Below are 20,372 nucleotides of genomic sequence, written 5' to 3' on the forward strand. Positions count from 1 at the left end.
TTAGTGCAAACTTAAGTTAAAAGTTTTAATTGAGTAAAACTAGTAAAGTGTTTATTCACCCCTCCCCTCTCAGCATCGGTTGGGACTAACAATTGGTATCAGAGCTCTGGTCCTCTGAAGTGAAGCTCGACAGCTTGAGGATAAAGATCATGGAAGAATAATAGTATCATAAGAAGATTGATGAAGCAAATGAAATTATTGCTCAATTGAAAGAGAGACTGAGAAAATCTCTTGCAAAAAGAAAGGAACTAGCTCAATAGTTAAATGGGATTCAGGATATTATAGATCAACTCTCTGAACAGGGTGGATTTGAAGAAGCAAAAGAAGCAGTCTCAGAACTCATGAAAAAGAACAAGAAGTTGACCAAAGAAATCATACATCTCAAAAGAGAACATGAAGGTCAGGCCCTAAGAATGATTGAGATAATGGAAGCCAGTAGAAGTGTTGATGAAAGAAAAATGGAGGTAGAAGAAGCTCTGTCAAAAAATGAAAGAGCCAGAAGGCTTGCTGAAGATTCCCTGAGAGAAAATGATGCAATCATGATTGAGAAAGATCAAGAAATCTGAATTCTCACTCAAGAGAATGAGTACATATATAAGCATCTGCATGACAACACAGAAGAAAAGGAGAAGATGATGAAAGAGATTGAACAACTCAAGAGTGAGTTGAAAACTAAAAATGAGAGAAATCAGAAGCTAAGGAAATTCAATGAAAACTCTAAGAAGATAGATAAACAGTTGAAGGCTCAAAGAAGAACAAAGGAAACAACCATTCTTAGTTACTCTGGTACAGGTCCTATGGAAATTGGAGAATCATCTAAATCCAAAAAGATGAAGGATGATAAAAGGAACCATTTAGAAGTGAAATGTATGAAGTTTTCTAAACCATCTTGTAATCATTGTGGTAAATCTGGTCATAAGACTAATGACTTTAGAAATAAATCGGTTAGTCAAAAGAAGATTTTCACCTTTGATGGTTACTGCCATAATTTTCATAAGTATGACCACACTGCTTATGAGTGTAGATCTCAATCTAGCAGTATGTCAAATAGAAGAAGATTCAATGGACATTGCTATACATGCAATAAGTTTTGACACAAATCTAAAGAATGTAGGTTCAAGTCAAATGTATCAAGTTCACCATTCAAAACGGTTAGTCCTAGTAAAAGGAATAATTAGTTCAATGTCACATGTTCCACTTGTGGTAATTTTTGTCATGTTGCAGCAAATTGCAGAGTGGGATTGGGGTAGAGAAATAATGCAGGACCATGGAGGACAACTGGTGTGGTATGTTTCAATTTCCATAAGATCAATCACTTAGCCAGAGAGTGTAGGAACCAATCCTATAACCGGTCTAAAGACAAGAACTGGTTTAGAAAGAAGAAAGAGAAAAATGACCTGAAAGGAAAGAAGACAATTGAAGAGGTGAAGAATGAAATGAAAAAGATGTGGGTTAAGAGAGAAGAAAGCAAAGAAGGAGAAAGTCCTCTGGAAACTAAGTCATCATCCACCAGTGATGATAGTTCCTCTTCAAACTAGGCATACCAATGATCAGGAGGGAGCACATATGGTGAGATTATTTTTCTATCCCCTTTACCAATAATGGTTATGTCTGTTAGCATAGTTGAGATGCATAAAAGTTAGCCTAAAGTTCTTGTTGGAGAAATGTTTTATGAATTAATTGTTTGTGTATCGGTATCAGTAACTAACAACCAATAAAAGGAAAATCGGTGCTTTAAGTTGTAAGTTTCAAAACTAACCGTTGTATCATTAGACTGATAAATCTCAATGGATAAATAAGGAAATGTCAACACATTTTCATTTACACTGATTTCTTGTGAACTTTCTTGAGCTCTTGTGTGATCAAAGGCGATTGATATCTTGTTAGTAATATTTGTGTGGAAAGTTGAAGCAGAGTGATAGTTGTGGTTGCTAATTCTGACAAAAAGGTATTCAAACCCTGTTTGAGAAAATTTTGTTTGAAGGTCATCATGGCAGTGCCGATATTGACTCTTGTGTTGGTTGAAGCTATCAAAGAACCTCAACCTAAGTTCAAGTTGCATCTAGTGAACGCTGGTGAGATCGATAAGATCGGTGCCTTATCATTTGTGCCCTCTGGTGTATTATTGGTTGAAGACATTCACTCCTACATTCACTGCAAGCTCAAAGAACTTGGAGACAAATTCATTTGGAATCAATTTAAAGGCGTTATGTGTTAATGACTAATTGAAGGCAAAATAAATACCTCTAAAGACCAAGGGTTTTTCTAATGTTGTCGATTTCCCGGTCAGTTTCATGTTGACTAGGTTAGGTATGTACTGAGCAGAGTTCATGATCAATTCTTGTGGTTGGAAACTCAACCACCGATCAAGATCACAACGGATGTGATTCAAAGAGTAACAAGCTTTAGTACAACTAATGAAGCATTAACCCTAAGAATGATTTCATCAACTGAAGTCATCTGGTTAACCAAATCTCGATGTGATAGTAGAGCAATGACAATCACCCATATTGAGGATGTTGAAGTAAGATTTACTTCTGCAATGCTGGGTTACAGGGTTTATCAATCAAGTCAGATGAATAGTGTGTCGAGTGGTGTCATACATACTGCCTATCGAATTATCAAGGAGGATGCAACCTATGATATTTGTGAGATGATTAAAAACCAATTTATGGTGAACATAGAAATAATTAAGAAGGACAAGAAGCAATCCTTCAAATATGGCTCACTACTGGTATGTATATTTTTCTATGTTCAAAATGTTTTCCCTGGTAAGGGTAATGTAGTATGGTCAAAAGAAAAACCTATCATGGTTTAGATAGGTAAAATGATTAGGGATATAGGAGACAGGTTTGGTGAAACAATGTGGGGATACTTTAAGGAATTTCAAATTAGGATGCATAAGAGGGAAAGAATTCCAACTGATATAGTGTAGAAATACAAAGACAACATTTTCTTTCTTGTAGACACAGATTGTTGTATCATTCAAGCGATTCAACCTAGAACCTTTTGGGTTCCACCTATAGGATATGAGGTTGTAGCAGACATTGTTAAAATACATGTAAATATGCTACTATCCAAACCAGTAGACTCGAAGACAAATAGATTTGGAACCTGTGAGGAGGCAAGCTCTAAAATAACATAGAAAATTCAGGTACCAATCATGAAAAGGAAAGTAAGAAGAATGATTGGTACTCTTGACAAGAAATATGGAGGTGAAGCAATTGGTGCCACTACCTCCACTGGTGCTATTGCAAAATCAAGGATCAACCCTAATAAAGATGGAGAATTGAGAGGTGAACAAAAGAAATTGTCAAAGACAAAACCCAAGGGGACTGCAACAACCAAACCTACAACATATACAAAAGAAAAGGATTTAGGTACTCCTATATCTTCCCTAAGTAAAGATAGACTAGTAGGAGTGACTTATACAAAAAAGAATAAGAATGAAGGAAAAGTTGATACAAAGATCAAAAAGGATGAGAAAGAGGGTGATATCACTAACACCCAATCAGATGTAGAAATTAAAGAGGTTAGAAGAAGTGGAAGAAACAAAGCCCCAATAGTTGATGAATTGGTCCATGGGATCAAAGAATTAGGAGACATGTCTGGTGTTGGGAAAACATATTCCCTCTGTAATGAAGAAGACAAAAGGAAAATTGAAGAAGCCTTGATTTGGAATTTTCACAAGTTTTGTAGGACTCTTAACGAATTATATGGAATAATCCCATTAGATTTGCAAGATCAAATTGAAGGGAGATGGAAAACAACTCTGACTATTCAGAAAGAACACAGAATAAAAGCACTCATGGAAGTGCAACATGATTTAGACCCTAATCAAGCTTCACTAGTGGTTGAAGCATGCATTCAACATTTCAAGATAAGAAATAGAACTAGGAGAGTGGCAGTAGGTGAAGTTGAACCAGTGCATGAAGAAGGTGTTGCCTTTTGGAAGAAAATCATGAATCAACAAAAGGAAGTTGAAGAAGAAATAGAAAAAGGTAGCTCTAACAATGCATATCGGACTGATGCACAACTGCATCAATTAAGTCTCTACCAGAGGGGTAGAAACCCCCAATATGTCTCTCAAATACTCAATTGATTCCTGAGACAAAGGTTTAGTGAAGATGTTTTCTATCTGCTCTTTAGTGTTCACATAAACCAATAGTGTTCACATAAACCAATCTAACTTCTTTTGCTTCCACCTTTTCCTTCAAAAAGTTATACTTGATTGATATGTGCTTAGTTTTGGAGTGAAATATCGGATTCTTTGATATGTCAATAGCTAAAGAGTTATCACAATAGATAACTATCAGATCATTACAACTCACTTGTATATCCTTCAACATTTGCTTCATCCATAGTGTAATGCCCCGCCAAGAAACCCTAAAAGAATCGACTAAATACTATCAAAAATAGAGAAAATAATGTTTTTTAAAACATTAATGAACTTGAAGATGCATTTAGTTAATCAAAGCAATAACATTTGCACAAGCAGACGACTTAACTTAAACTCCTAAAGGGTTTCCAATGAAGATCACTCGATTAATCTAATGAACATTAAGGTTTATTAATCAAACTAACAATGAGATTGCTTAAACCTACTTATGATAGAATGATTACCACATGAGCATAGAAATTAAATTACATAAGAGAACAAACTAGCATGATTGATTATATACAACTGACATTATCTACATTCATCATAATCCATATTATTGCATCCAACTGATGACTTCATACATGCATTTAAGATTAATACCATCTAAACTACATTATACATTTTAACCATAATGTCATTCATACATCCAAAATAAAAAGGAACCAAATGAACACACACACAATTTTTTTTCAAATCAAAATTAAATTTCTTTAAAAAAAACAAAGGAATTTAAACAAGAATCCAACCTCAATATGCAATCCTGGAAGTAGTTGAAGAAGAGCCCAACTTGCAACCTAGAAGATTTCTTCAAACAAAGATGCCCCCAAAAATTTTCAATCCAAACCCCCCACAAAAAAAATTCCTCAATTTCATGAAAAACATAGGTTAAAAAGAAATTTTGACCTAAAAATCCATTTTAGGTTAAAATTATTTTTAACCAAATTAAATCATTTCCAATATTCAAAAATGCTTATCTCTCCCTCAATTAATTTTCTCAATTTTTAATTGAATCTAATATTTCCATTTTCAAAGTCAATGAGGGAAAAAGATTTTATTATTTTACTTTTCCAATTCCATTTAACCTTTTTACAAAAATGCATATACATAGCTAATTTTCACAATTTCTATTTAAAATGCATATACTTATTTAATTCACCATTTTGAAAATAACATTTAATCAAACTTGCTAGTAATATGAACTAAACAATTTGATTTATTGATTAACCACACAAAGGGATCCTATTTAACTTAATCCCTTTTATTTACGAATGCGTAATAAACACATTTAACTAATTAAACACTTTAATATTTAATAGTTAATTGCACAAATGCATAACACACAACTCAAGAAAACCAGATAAACTCATGACCCACATACACATAGGTAACTAACGGACGACTGAAAATGCTCACTATTTGAGCTTGCCTAGGGTTACAATGTAGGGTCTTATGACTATCTCGTCCACTTCCATTGGACCAATAAGGCATGCTCAAACCTGTGAAGCCAAGTGGAGATGATACCTCGTACCTACATGGTACTTGTACCTTCAATTTCTTGCATCAATGAACCACACGTGCATATATATACAAACACAGTAGACACACCAGTGAAGGAGAATCATGACATTCCTTGTCTCACCGAAATGAGTGAAGAAAAATCATCTTCTCGCACCCCATACACTCACAAACATGAAACGTGTATATAATGCATTACACGCATAAAATAAATGTGTCAGTCCATGTCAGTAATCCAATAAAATAACATTTAGCCATCATTAAGGAAGTGATGCGTAAACAACATACCCTGAAGCATAACACATCATAGCATAATTTTTTTATCAAGGAAGGGGTACTACATTCTCCCCCCCTAGGGTTCGACTTACTCCTGGAAGTCACAAGGCTAGAATAGAAAATCAAGGACATAATAAGTCATCGATCTCACATTATATAAGCCAAAATATTGACTATCTTTTAGGAAGATGCTATCTACAAAACAGTTTACTAATGTACTGAGATCAACATTCAAATCAACTATCTTAACAAAATTATTTCAATCTCTTTCTAACTCAAATAGGTTTTCAACAAATTTCCCTTGCACAATCCTTAATTACTAAAAATAAGTGTGCTACACAAGCATGACAATAGTAATGTCATCTTTTACTATCTAGGTTACACCTACCAATTTATTTATTCAAATGCTAGGCAACATTATTTCATTAAGTATTTACATAAATCATACAATATCTACTGAAATTCTTATCCCAATCTTACATTGCAAAGTACAAACATCATAACTTACTCTACCGAAGCATGAAAAACACTCATCATAATGATGATAATTTCACATCTGATATATCATCTTACACATATATTTTCCTTCCTACATTACTAGCGAAACATAACAAACTCAAGGTTATGTACACAAATTTAGTCATTAATGGGGTAGCATGCTACCTTAAGGGTCCATGCTGTATAGATATTGAATGCATAAAGGTTCAAGGTAATTAAGTCAAAACAATGGTAACACCACAATATCAAATGTTAAGGCGTATTACAATCTCATTCTAAGAGAGCAAATGAATATAATTACATACAATGACACTCAAAGTCAAATTAATTTGATTAGAATCCAAGAAAGCATTCCAAAACACTCGTGAAATCCATGAGCCTACAAATCACTAACATTTATCAAGGGCATAATGTACCATTCACTAAATCCAATTTACACTTCTATCTAATAAATATTTGATACAAATAATTACAAATATAACACTATTGATTACCTCGTTATGGCTAACATTATTGATTACCTCGTTATGGCTAAATTCACTATTGAAAGGCACTTTTAATTTTCTTAATTTAATATAACACTATTGATTACCTCGTTATGGCTAAATTCACTCTCTGCAGTGATGGTATGATGAAAGAATAAGTATCCGGTCAATTACTCACAGGGGGGGTGAATCAGTAAATAGAAAAACTGATACAAATTTTCCCAATCTCAAAATCAATCTCTTAAAGTAAACTAATCAATGAAATACCACTTTCAAGATAAAAACTCATAAGATAAACTGGTTGATTGTTACAACAAATTAACAGTAAACAAATCCAAACTCATAAACATATAAATGCTTTATCATACGTCAATTGACTTCATTTCTCAATACTTCTAGCTATCATGACTTATCAAAGTAGTTAATCAAATCAACCATAAGATCATAACCACAAAAACATTCACCACTTGACACAAATATTTTTGACGTGGAAACCCAAATGGGAACAACCATGGTGAGATGAGACTCACAAGATAACTATCTGAACTCTTTTGAAGTTTGCCCTATTAGGAGCCTATCTTGTTAAAGCTTTACAAAAGTCCTATTAAGAATTAATCCTGTTAGGAACCACCCGGTTAAGGGATTGACTACAAAAGCCTTGTTAGAAGCAACACCCTGTAAGGAGTAACCTTGATAGAGGATTTCAAAATCCAAGCTAATGGATTGCCTTGTTAGAGGATTTGGAAAGTCACCAAGCTTGTTAGAGCTTACCCTATTAAGGGATTTCAATTCTATTGTAATTGCTTTAAAACAACAAGAGTTTTCTGATCTATCTGAATAACACTACACTTGCTTGATCAGGTCCTTTTCATGCTCATATTTGCCTTTACTCAAACTACAGATACATCATCCAGTTTGGCAACCACACACTCAACTGATCTTTGCCAACTCTCTTAAACTAAACAACTTCATCAACCTTATAAACAATTTTTTTAGGTCGGTAACACAACATAAATCTAATTCTCATAGAGATTACAAACAAATTGGTTCAATTATGACCATTGGATTACATAGTAATATTTGTACATCAATCAAGAAATCCTTGACCACTCCTTGATCACCACTTTATCAATCTTAGTAACTCATCACGCGTTGTGCATTATATGCAATATACTTGCTCATTCCCTAGACAAAAAAACGTTATATCAACATGCCAAAAACACTTGAAATTGTCTTCATACAATAATCATGTGTCATAATCATTACTGCTCATCATAAAATCATAAACCAACATAACTAACTCACCAAACTTAATCATTTAGGGTTTTATCAAATCAATAGGTAGGTTTTACCGGTTACATCAATAGATAGAGTTTTACCGGTTAGTGGTTCAACTCACAAACTTACATATCGGTTTACAATTTCCTTCACTTAGCTCCTCCTACCGTTTACAAGACAATATCAACAATATCATTTCCAGTTAATTGACATCAATGACAACATAATATTATTAAATCAATCTTCCTGCAAATGCCAACAATCTCCCCCTTTGGCATTGATGGCAATACAAAGATCAATACCATTGATCGCTGTTGTGATTGTGAATAGGAATCTTGGTTTACATTACCAAGTATTAACCATGCTCTCCATGTCTTCAGCTTGTCACTGGTTCTCCTCCTCATAATCACATAATTATTCTCCCCCTTTGACAGCAATGCCAAATTGAAAAGTAAAACATGTAATGTCAAATTTCACTATGCAACAACAACAATCTACAACTTGATGCTCCCCCTATGGAATAACTCCACTTATACACCAATACTTCAATAAAATTCTACAAGTGGCTCAGGGACTGATATAATCTACATTATGCTCAACTAACCTCATGAAGGGGTACAACCCCTAGCTGAATTCTAAGATACTCAAATGTAGTCTTAGGTAGAGGTTTAGTAAAAATATCTGCAAGTTACTCCTTGGTAAAAACATTCTCTAAGATAACATCTTTACTCATCACTTTTTCCCTCAAGAAATGATACTTCAATTCAATATGCTTGGTTCATGTGTGCAAAACAGGGTTATTGGAAATATTTATGGCACTTGTATTGTCACATAAAATCTTTATAGGTTCTAAAATCTTCATCTTAAAACCTTCCAAAATGTGCCTCATCCAAATAGCCTGTGTGTAATTCATGTAACCTGCAACATACTCAGCTTCAGTAGTAGATTGTGAAGAACAACTCTACTTCTTATTACTCCATGAAACAAGTCTTCCTCCAAGAAAAAATGCTCCACTGGTTGTGGTTTTCCGGTCATCAACATTTTCTACCCAATCTACATCTGTGTACACCTTCGAGTCAAAATTTCCTCCATATGGATACCATAATCCATAGTCAATAGTACCCTTTAAGTATCTTAAAATCCTCTTGGTTGCTATCAGATGTGTTTCATTAGGATTGTTCTAGAATCTAGCAACTATGCCAACTACATGAGCTATATCCGGTCTGTTGTGAACAACATAGTGCAATTTGCCAATCATTGACTTGTATTCCTTCTCATCAATAGACTTAGATTCATCTTCCTTAGATATCTTACAACATGTAACCATTGGTGTCCCACCTGGTTTACAATCACTCATGCCAAATGTCTTCAAGACCTCTTTCACATACTTAGACTGTATGATGAAAATACCATTCTTCATTTGTTTTATCTTCAAGCCTATGAAATTTTTTATTTTCCCCGCTAAAGACATTTCAAACTCATTTTTCATATCATCTGTAAAACTACTGCTCATGACATCATTACCTCCAAATATGATATCATCTACAAATACTTTGCCGACCAGTATTTTATCTCCTTCAGATTTTAGATATATGTTACTATCATCACTCGTTCTCAGAAAGCCTATCTTCATCAAATGTGTATGAATTCTTTCATAGCATGCTCTAGGCGCCTTCTTTAATCCATATAAAGCCTTATGCAATCTACATACCATTTATTTCTCATCAGTCAAAGCATAACCATCTGGCTGGTCAATGTATACTTCTTCTAGTATCCCATTCAAAAATGTTGACTTAACATCCATCTGGTATACCTTGAATTTCTTATGTGCTGCAAATGCAAGTAAAGTTTTGACACCTTCCAATCTTGCCACTGGTGAAAAATTCTCACCATAATATTCTCCTTCCTCTTGTGCATAAACTTTGCAAACCAACCTAGCTTTGTTGTGAACTACAACACCGTCTTCATTCAACTTGTTCCTGAATACCCACTTAGTACCTATTACATTTTTTTTTATCGGTCGGGGTACTAGGGTCCAAGTGTTATTTTTCTTAATTTGATCTAATTCCTCATCCATAGCTTTAACCCATTGATCATCACTAAATGATTCCTTAGCAGTTCTTGGTTCAATAGTGGAGATCATGCAAGAATTTTCTCTGATTCTTCTTCTGGTTAGTACTCTAGCATCCTTATCCCCAATAATTTGTTCAAGATTATGATTCAATCTCACATATCTCAAAATAATATGATCATTATCTTCAGGTTCAACTTCATCATTATCATCATCTTCTGAATTTATCTATTTTGGTTGAACTAGTGCATGAGTATTTGCTTTGCTGGTTTCAAATTTCACAGTTTATGGTTTCAAAAACAAAATGCAAGGATCTTCATCCTTCTTCTCCAAACTGGTTTCCTCTGAGACTTCAGGATATTCATCCACTTGAACATCAACACTCTCAATAATTATCTATGTCTGGTTGTTAAAACACTTGTAGGCCTTACTCTTGGTGGAATAGCCAAGAAATATACCTTCATCATTTTTAGCCTCAAATTTTCTAATATAATCACCTCTCTTAATAAAACATTTTCTTCCAAATATCCTAAAATAACTAACATCAGGTGATCTTCCATACCATAATTCATAAGGAGTCTTGTCCTTACCTTTTTTTACTAGAACCCAGTTCATAGTGTAGACAACTGTGCTGACAGCTTCTCTCCAAAAAAATTTTGCTACACCTCCTTGTATCAAATTTGTCCTAGCATCTTCAAAAACTAATCGGTTGCTCCTCTCTATGATACCATTCTGCTGTGGTGTCCTTGGTGCAAAAAGCTACCATTTGATACCATTTTCTTCACAATACCTAGTGAATTCCTTAGAAGTAAATTCATCGCCTTGATCTGTCCTGAGACACTTTATCTTCTTACTGCTCTCCTTCTCAGCTAAGGCCCCAAATGCCTTGAACTTACCAAAAGCTTTAGTCTTATCCTTCAAGAATGTGACCCACATCATCCTTGAGCAATCATTAGTGAAGATCCTTAAATATCTGTCACCTTGAATACTTTTTGTTCTTATTGGTCCACAAAGATCTATATGAACCAAATCTAACAAATGCTCTACTGAAAAAGACTTGCCGTTGAAAGTTGAGGATGTCATCTTTCCCAACTGACATTCTTTACAAAGAGCATTAACCAATTTGTCCAACTGAGGCAAACCTCTCATTGTCTTGGACTCACTCACTTTAACAATGTTATCAAAGTTTATATGACAAAATATCCTATGCCAAAGCTAACTATCATCTATTTTTACAATTAAATAGTTGTTGACTTTATGATTAAGGTGAAATAGGTTACCTTTTATTTTCTTCCTAGTTTGGAATGAGTTCACCTTTGTTCTCATAGATTTTGCACATACCATTTTTAAACTCCAATGGGTATCCTCTATCATTGAGTTGTGCCACACTCAAAAGATTGTGCTTTAAACCTTCAACCCAGTAGACATCATCTACACTACTCTTTCCATTAAGAGAAATAGTTCCCTTACCTTTAACCATGTAGGGTGAGTCATTACCGACTCTTACAACTCTGCCATCAAATTCCTTCAAAGAAAGAAATGTTCTCTGATCATCGGTCATGTGATGTGAACAACCACTATCAATGATCCAATCAGAGAGTTATCCATCCTAGATACTAATTCCTTCTAGTCTAATATCTCTTCTTTAATAGCTACAAACACAATATCTTCATTAGCATCACCTTCAGATTCCTCATCAGTGTTACCACCATCAACAACAATAAGACAATCTATTTTCCCTTTAGCCTTATACTTCTTGAATTTATCTCGTTTCTGCTCATTATCATAATTAGGACAGTTAGCAACTATGTGTCCAATCTTGTTGCATGCAAAACATTTCAAAGGTAATTTACCTCTATATTTACTAGTGCCTCTGGGAAACCACTTGGCCAACAACGCTTCAAGCTCATCTAAACTATCTTCACAATCAACATCTCTGTTGGATCTAGATTCATAACTATGACTAACATCTCTACTTTTTATCACACAAGGGTTAGAAACAAAAGCTCTAAATGCAGACTTAGATTTCTGTATACTACCATCATAACCGTTTAATTCAAAAGCAGTAAGTTTGCCAATGATGGAGTTAAGAGTTACCTTAGTTTTCTCAATAGACTTTAGCTCATAAATGGATGCAACTCAGATAGCATAGACCAGTATCGGGGTTCTCAGTACCTTACTGATCACTGTGGCATCTTCCACTTTCCCTCCTACACTCTTAATTTCATTGACTATCTCTTTTATCCTTTGACCATACTGCTAGATATTCTCACCTTCGACAATCCACATGTCATAAAACTTTCATCTTAGACTCTCTTCTTTACCAATATTAACATGTTCATCAACGCTATAAATCTCTTCAAGTTTTTTCCATACCTCATATGCAGTCTCTAGACCATGAACATCTACATACTCTGCATCAGACAAAGAACTAATAATAGCCTCTAATGCTTGATTGTTTTCTTGTTTTTCTTTCTTCTGATCATCAGTTAAATGTCTAGTGGGTGCAATATATTGAACAACAACATGTTCCCAGTACCAATTTCCAAGACTCTTGATATATATTTTCATTTTGTCACTCCATATCCTATAGTTATCTCTATTGAACTTTGAACCTTCCTTCATCATTATGATCTGCAAGATCTTTACCTCAAGTTGTTAGGCTTAGACCTTAGAGGACCTGATAAGCTCTGATACCAATTGATGGCATGATGAAGGAATAAGTATCCAATCAATTACTGAGAGGGGGGTGAATCGGTAAATAGAAAAATTGATACAAACTTCCCCAATCTCAAAATAAATCTCTCAAAGTAAAATAATCAATGAAATACCACTGCCAAGTTAAAAAATCATCAGATAAACTGGTTGACTATTACAACAAATTAACAGTAAACAACTTCAAACTCATAAACATATAAATTCTTTATCATGCGTCAACTAACTTCATTTCTTAATGCTTCGGGTTATCATAACTTATCAAAGAAATTAAATAGTTAATCAAATCAACCATAAGATCATAACCACAAAAACATTCACCACTTGACACAAATATTTTTGATGTGGAAACCCAAATGGGAAAAACTATAGTGAGATGAGACTCATAAGATAACTATCTGAACTCTTCTGAAGTTTGCCCTGTTAGGAGCCTTGCTTGTTAAAGCTTTACAAAAGTCTTGTTAAGAACTGATCTTGTTAGGAACCACCTGGTTAAGGGATTGACTACAAATGCCTTGTTAGAAGCAATACCCTGTAAGGAGTAACCTTAATAGAGGATTTGAAAATCCAAAGTAATGGATCACCTTGTTAGAGGATTTGAAAAGTTACCAAGCTTGTTAGAGCTTACCTAGTTAGGGGATTTCAATTATGATGTAATTGTTAGAAAACAATAACCGTTTGTTAATCTGTCTGAATAGAACTACACTTGCTTGATCAGATCTTTTTCATGCTTCTATCTACCTTTACTCAAACTACAAATACATCATCTAGTTTGGCAACCACACACTCAACTTATCTTTTCCAACTCTCTTAAAATAAACAACTTCATCGACCTTATAAACAAATCAATTAGGTCGGTAACACAACATAAATCTAATTCTCATAGAGATTAAAAACCAATCAATTCAAGTATGACCATTGGATTTGATAGCAGTCTTTGCACATCAATCAAGAAAGCCTCGACCACTCCTTGATCACCACTTCATTGATCTCAGTAAATCATCATGCACTTTGCATTATATACAATATACTTGCTCATTCCCTAGACAAAAAAACAGTTACATCAACACACTAAAAAAACTTGAAATTGTCTTCATACAATAATCATTAGCGCTCATCATCAAATCATAAACCAACATAACTAACTCACCAAACTTAATCGGTTAGGATTTATCAAATCAGTAGGTAGGGTTTACTGGTTACATCAATAGATAGAGTTTTACTGGTTACTAGTTTAGCTCACAAACTTACATACCGATTTACAGTTTCCTTCACTTAGCTCTTCCTACCGGTTACAAGACAATATCAACAATATCATTACCAGTTAATTGACATCAATGGCAACATAACATATCATTAATGCAATATCCATGCAAATGCCAACACGCAGTGTTCTCCCTTAACACAATATTAGAGGTTCAAGCAAACATGATAGATTAAGTACTGAACACATAACTAGGGCTGGCTAATTCAAACATTCAGAATTGTTAGACACAATGCACCACTGAGATGGGGGAGTGAATCAGTGGTTCTCAACTCTTTCCTTTAGCTATCCTAGGTGTGTGCATCGGTAATGGGATCTAACACAATGCAGACTTGGTGGTTAGTGGGGAGACGAACACAAATGCAAACACACACAAGGGGCGTCACATAACACCAATATATACGAGGAAAACCCAAGATGGGAAAAACCTCAATGAGAAATGTTGCTGGAGTCTACTGCTCCAATCCAGCCTCACAATGAAACTTTGTTACAATTTTTTGGGAACCAACCCAAGGAGCTACAACCATTGATTTAGGGCACCAACCCAAGGAGCACCAACCCCTGATTTAGGGTACCAACCCAAGGAGCACCAACCCCTAACTTGTTTATGGGCTACAACCCAATGGAGATACAACCCCTACACCGAGCTACAACTCAATGTTCACAAAGATAACTTCAAATACAAAATTAATACTCCCGTTACAAGTGAATCTTGTAACCATCTCATATACCTTACTCTGTCAGTGAGACCCCTTCTCTACTACACCGGTACACCTTGCCTATTGCTCTCAACTACTACCTTACTACTGGTAAATTGTACTCGTACACCTCTCCCCTTCTTCTTCTCTGTTAGATCTCCTCCTCATTATTCTTCACTTTACCGGTGCTATACTCTATCAACTATGTATTTTCCTTCATTGCAGCTTCCTTCTCTTCTACTATACCAGTATGGATAGTACCAGTTCTGCTATTCTACTAGTTCAACAATTCAACCAGGTTCACCCTCACACTTAGTCTCTTCTTGATATGCTATGTGCACTTGACTGATTTTCTCTTACATGTATAAGTAATACACTTCATGGTAGCACAATATTCTTCTCTTCAGTAGTAGCACTAACAATGTCTTTTGCCTACATATTTATAGACTAGTTTTCCTGCCAAAAGTGTATTCAAATTCTAGGCAGTTAGGGTTTCCTCATAATCCTCAAGGAAAACCAAATCCAATTAGATCTTCCCCAATCTGATCTCTCTGATAGCTAATAGTACACCTCTACCATTATCGCACCTTCTTGATCATGCCTTCTATCTCTGCCTTTTTCCTTATCGGCTGATCTCTTGGTCAAACACCAAGATCAGTCTTGATGTTTCCTTCATCCGCCTTGATCTCCTCAATCATTCTTAGTTGGCTCATAGTTTTCCTCCAAACCTTGAGCCACAAACCTTTGCAACATGTCTCATGATTTGTGGGATCTTCCATCAATATCAACCAACTATGCAACTACCTCGTTGGTGTACATTCCTTCTTCATCCGAATGTAGGTCTGCCACCTTGACTCCATGTGGCATCCATGTCAACTAATTGTCACCTTAACTCTTCTTATCGGTCCAAATAGGATCACCAACCAAACACTCTACCGGTCCCTCTTTACTGCCAGTTTACTAACCCTGTCGATATCTCACATTCTATTGGTTCACTCATCATGTCTGCATTTGTTGAACTGCCAGTGGAACTCCTTGACCGATCACCAGACATAGCTATCCATAGAATTATCATTCCCATCAAGTGGGAGGTCATCTATTTCTAAACCTTTTCCATATTACCGGTGAACATTCATTCCGATAAAACCTCTTGATGACACAAGTCATCAACCTTCACCAGACTCTACCTTCAGTCAGGCCACATTACTTTGTTTGTATCTGCTCAGCCTTGTCTTCTCCCTAATCAACTCTGATCATATCTCAACTGGTTTGCCAAAGTGACAAACTCATCACTCTTCATCTGTACCGACATCTCATCATGCCTTGTCTATCGGTCCAATGCATATCCCTGTTCTCATGCCCTTGAGGAAGTCCTTTGATTTATCGGTAGATCTGGTGTGGGCACATTCACTATCAGTCATCTCTTACCTTGGTGACTGCATCTTCATCTGATGCTATTCTTGTTGTTCTGCAACCTCACATCATACCTCTGATTTTTTCATTCTTCTCCTCCGGTGTTGATGTGATTTAGCTAGCATTTCTCCTCTTCATCACACACATCAGCTCAAACACTTTGCCCATCCTACTTATACACTAGTCATTATCTTGTTGGTTGACACCCACTCGCTTGGGGGAGTTGTCTTCTTCATGTCAACACATCATTTACCAATTGACATATTTTCCTTACCGGTGATACACTGTATCGGTGACCTATTCATCTCATCCACACAAGTTAGGCACTAACTTGTGTACTGGTGACTCCAGTGACAAACTTCCTTACCTTACCGGTGTTCTGCAACACAAGGTGATATCCAAGATATCTCATTTTGTACTCCTCCTTGACAGTGTTGCACAAACATATCTCATAGTCAACTCATAATAGTTGACATCAATGACAACACAATGCCAACAATCTCTCCACTCCAGTGACAAACTTCCTTACCTTACCGGTGTTCTGCAACACAAGGTGATATCCAAGATATCTCATTTTGTACTCCTCCTTGACAGTGTTGCACAAACATATCTCATAGTCAACTCATAATAGTTGACATCAATGACAACACAATGCCAACAATCTCTCCCTTTGGCATTGATGTCAACTCAAGTAGTATACATCATACTACATAATCCTTCTCCCCCTTTCTCTAATCCATGGATTCACAATATAAGTAGTATGCGGTATACTACAAAATCCTTCTCCCCCTTTGACAACAATGGAAAAGGGCACTGTGAAGGTATCCTTCCTCCTTGTGTATATATTGGTCACTGACAGAATCTTTCTCCCCCTTTTTCTTTACCAGATGTATCTCCTCCTTTGATACCAATTGTTAAAATTGTTATATCTTATCAAGTCATAGCACTTGAGATGGAGAACTTAACCATCAACTGACACCAATTGAGCATGTAGGTCTGATACTATTTGATAGAGCACTCGGTTTTCAGAAGGACTGATACCAATAGTTTATGCATTAGTGAATACTACTCACCTAGCGATCACCCTGCAACTCCTCTTGTTTGATCCCAAATTTCTTTTAGGAATCAAATGTGATTGTACTACCAATACAACCAGCCAAGTGACAAGTACGAATCAAATGTGATTGTACTATGAATACAACCAACCAATGATGGTTAGATACCCCTTACAATGAAATTCTCCTGGGTTTTCCTACTGTAACTTTCCATCATCTGCAGTTTTGGGTAGTCAGTATCCATACAAGTTCAAGCATGTCGGCCTTGCATCATAACCACTTGAACTCCCCCTAAGTCATACATCTCAGGTTCTTATCTCCAGTCAGGTACAATATCGGAACTCCAATCTCCTCCATATATTTATTTTGTTGTGTAAATGTGATCATCTGATGATCCTTCAACTCCATTGTATCCACCATTTCCTATGACATGATCCTGGATCTACACAATGCCAAACAATGTTATCATCATGCCAATAATTAAATCAGTTAGCCCAAAAACATGCAATCCTATATGATCAACAACCAGGCCAATCATATGTCATTCAGGTCTTCAACAAAACCACTTAAGACATAGAAACCTCGTTCCATGCTACTGGGGCCAATGCAATGAACTTCCAACTTTATTGTCTTACATAACCTGCAAGTACCTATTAGCATACATGTCGGTAACATCCTGCACATATCGGTTAACATCTGATACCAATTGTTAACCTCCACTTCCTGACATATGCAATAGTGATCCAACACTGATCTGTAGGTGTGTAGTTAAGGCAACCTCTACACACACTTATCATCTCATTTCCATCCTTCATATCGGCAACAACATGTTCTTCCATGTTTCTGTTGGCAATATTGCATTATAACAAACAATGAAAGATTGTTGGCATTTCATAAGGATATTGAGAAGGTTGTTGATGATTATGGATATAACTGATTAAGGATGTTTATTGTCTTGATATTATTATTTTGTCATTGATGTCAAGTAATTGATTTTCTAATTCAGTATGATGTTTCCATATCTTGAGAAGTATGATTTAAAGATTATAAAGATGTCGGTAAAAGACACAGGAAAGAATATGATGAATAAGGTATTCAATGGGCAACTAGTATTGAGTCAGACAATGATGAGATCATGATGTTTTAGATTGTTTTAACATCATACATATGTTGCAAATTGTAAAGTTTAATACTATACTATGTTATCAAGCAAAGAACCTAGTCGGTAAACCCCAAGATTATCGCTATCAGTTAATGAAGGCGGAATGTCTACCGAGTGAAGTTTAGTATTCACCAAGTTGTTACCGAGTTGTAACCGAGCTATAACAAAATGCATTAAATGTTTGCATGCATTATTTAATGAAGGAAGCTGATGAGCTGGAACTGATTAAATGATTGGTGAGCCGTGGATGAATTTTGTTAATGAAACTAAGGCAATGGAAAGTTGGCATGAAGATCTACAGCGCAGATTGAACCAAAATACCCTGGCACAAGTTCCAAGAAATATATGCAAGTTCTAAGGCGGGGTAAAATGTTTTTAGATCGAAAGATGCATTGAACCTGGACAAGATCAAAGATCTAATGGCTATGATTGATCATGGGATATGTGATCAAGGAGATTAAGCGGTTACCTAATTGTTTATAAATAGGAAATTGTTGATAAACAATGTATGCGGGCAAGTGTATGCATAGGGATGCTACATAGTGATTACCGAGCACAGAAGCTTCAAGGCCTATTAGAATAATAGAGTATAGAAGCCCAGTAGATAGACAAGATTAGTTCTATGTCTAGATTATATTGAACAAATAGGAATCTACTTTAGCATTTTAGATGTGAAGTTGTAGATAGATTTTATTACTGTTATTTTGTGAAAGTGACAGAAAATCTCTTAATCGAGTAGACTTAATAGTCTTATTTGTAAAACCCTCTAGCAAGGTGACATTCTGTTTGAGTGTTTGAAATCCTTTAACAAGGTCACTTCTAACAAGGTGAAGATCCTAACAGATCTGAGGGAAATCCCTTAACCAGGTCACATCTAGCAATGTGTTTGTAATCTTTAACATGATTTGCTTTTAACCGAGCATACTCTAGAAGAGTATATTTCTTAGTGGGTCCGAAATCCCACAGTGGTTTTTCCCTATTTGGGTTTCCACATTAAATCTAGTTTTATGAGGTTTATGATGTTTATATGCTTTTGAGTTTGCATGTTTGATAGTTTTGGTTATATTATTGAAATATATGTTACCGAGGTTGAATCTGATGTTTTTATGGAAGATTAAGTTTGTATGATTCACCCGCCCCCCCTGTCTCATCTTGTTGGCTATTGGATCTATACTTATATTAAGTATCAGAACTATCAATTGGTATCAGAGCTTTGGACTCCGGAAGGAAAGTTTAAAGGCAATTGAGTTAAAGATCGAAAGATGTATAAGAGGGATGCACCGAAGCTGAACAAGTCAAGTTTCTCTACATGGTAGAATGGGATGAAGCTACATCTATCAGGAGTTGGAGAATATGTTGTATACTATTTGAAGAATGATTTTGTCACACCGAGCACCTATCCATTGACTATGGAAGAGATAAAGGCAAAGAAAGAACATATTCAAGCAATGATTGAAATAACATCTGCATTGACCGATTCAGAGTTTAATGATCTAGAAGGCTGCAATGATGCAAAGGCAATGGGGGATAAGCTCATATCAGTATATGGAGGAGATAAACATGTTCAAAGAGAAAAATTAGATAGCCTAAGAGGATAACTTGAATCTATGAGGATGAATGAAGGTGAGAACATAACTCAGTATAGTACAAGACTAAAGGAGATTGTCAATCAAATCAAAGGAGTAGGTGGAAGTATTGAAGAAAAAGGATATAACAAGTAAGTTGTTGAGAACCCTTCTACCAGCTTATGCAATCTGAGTCTTTGTAGTCAATGAACTGA

The sequence above is a fragment of the Cryptomeria japonica genome, chromosome 8, assembly GCF_030272615.1.
Source record: "Cryptomeria japonica chromosome 8, Sugi_1.0, whole genome shotgun sequence".
Classification (NCBI taxonomy): Eukaryota; Viridiplantae; Streptophyta; class Pinopsida; order Cupressales; family Cupressaceae; genus Cryptomeria; species Cryptomeria japonica.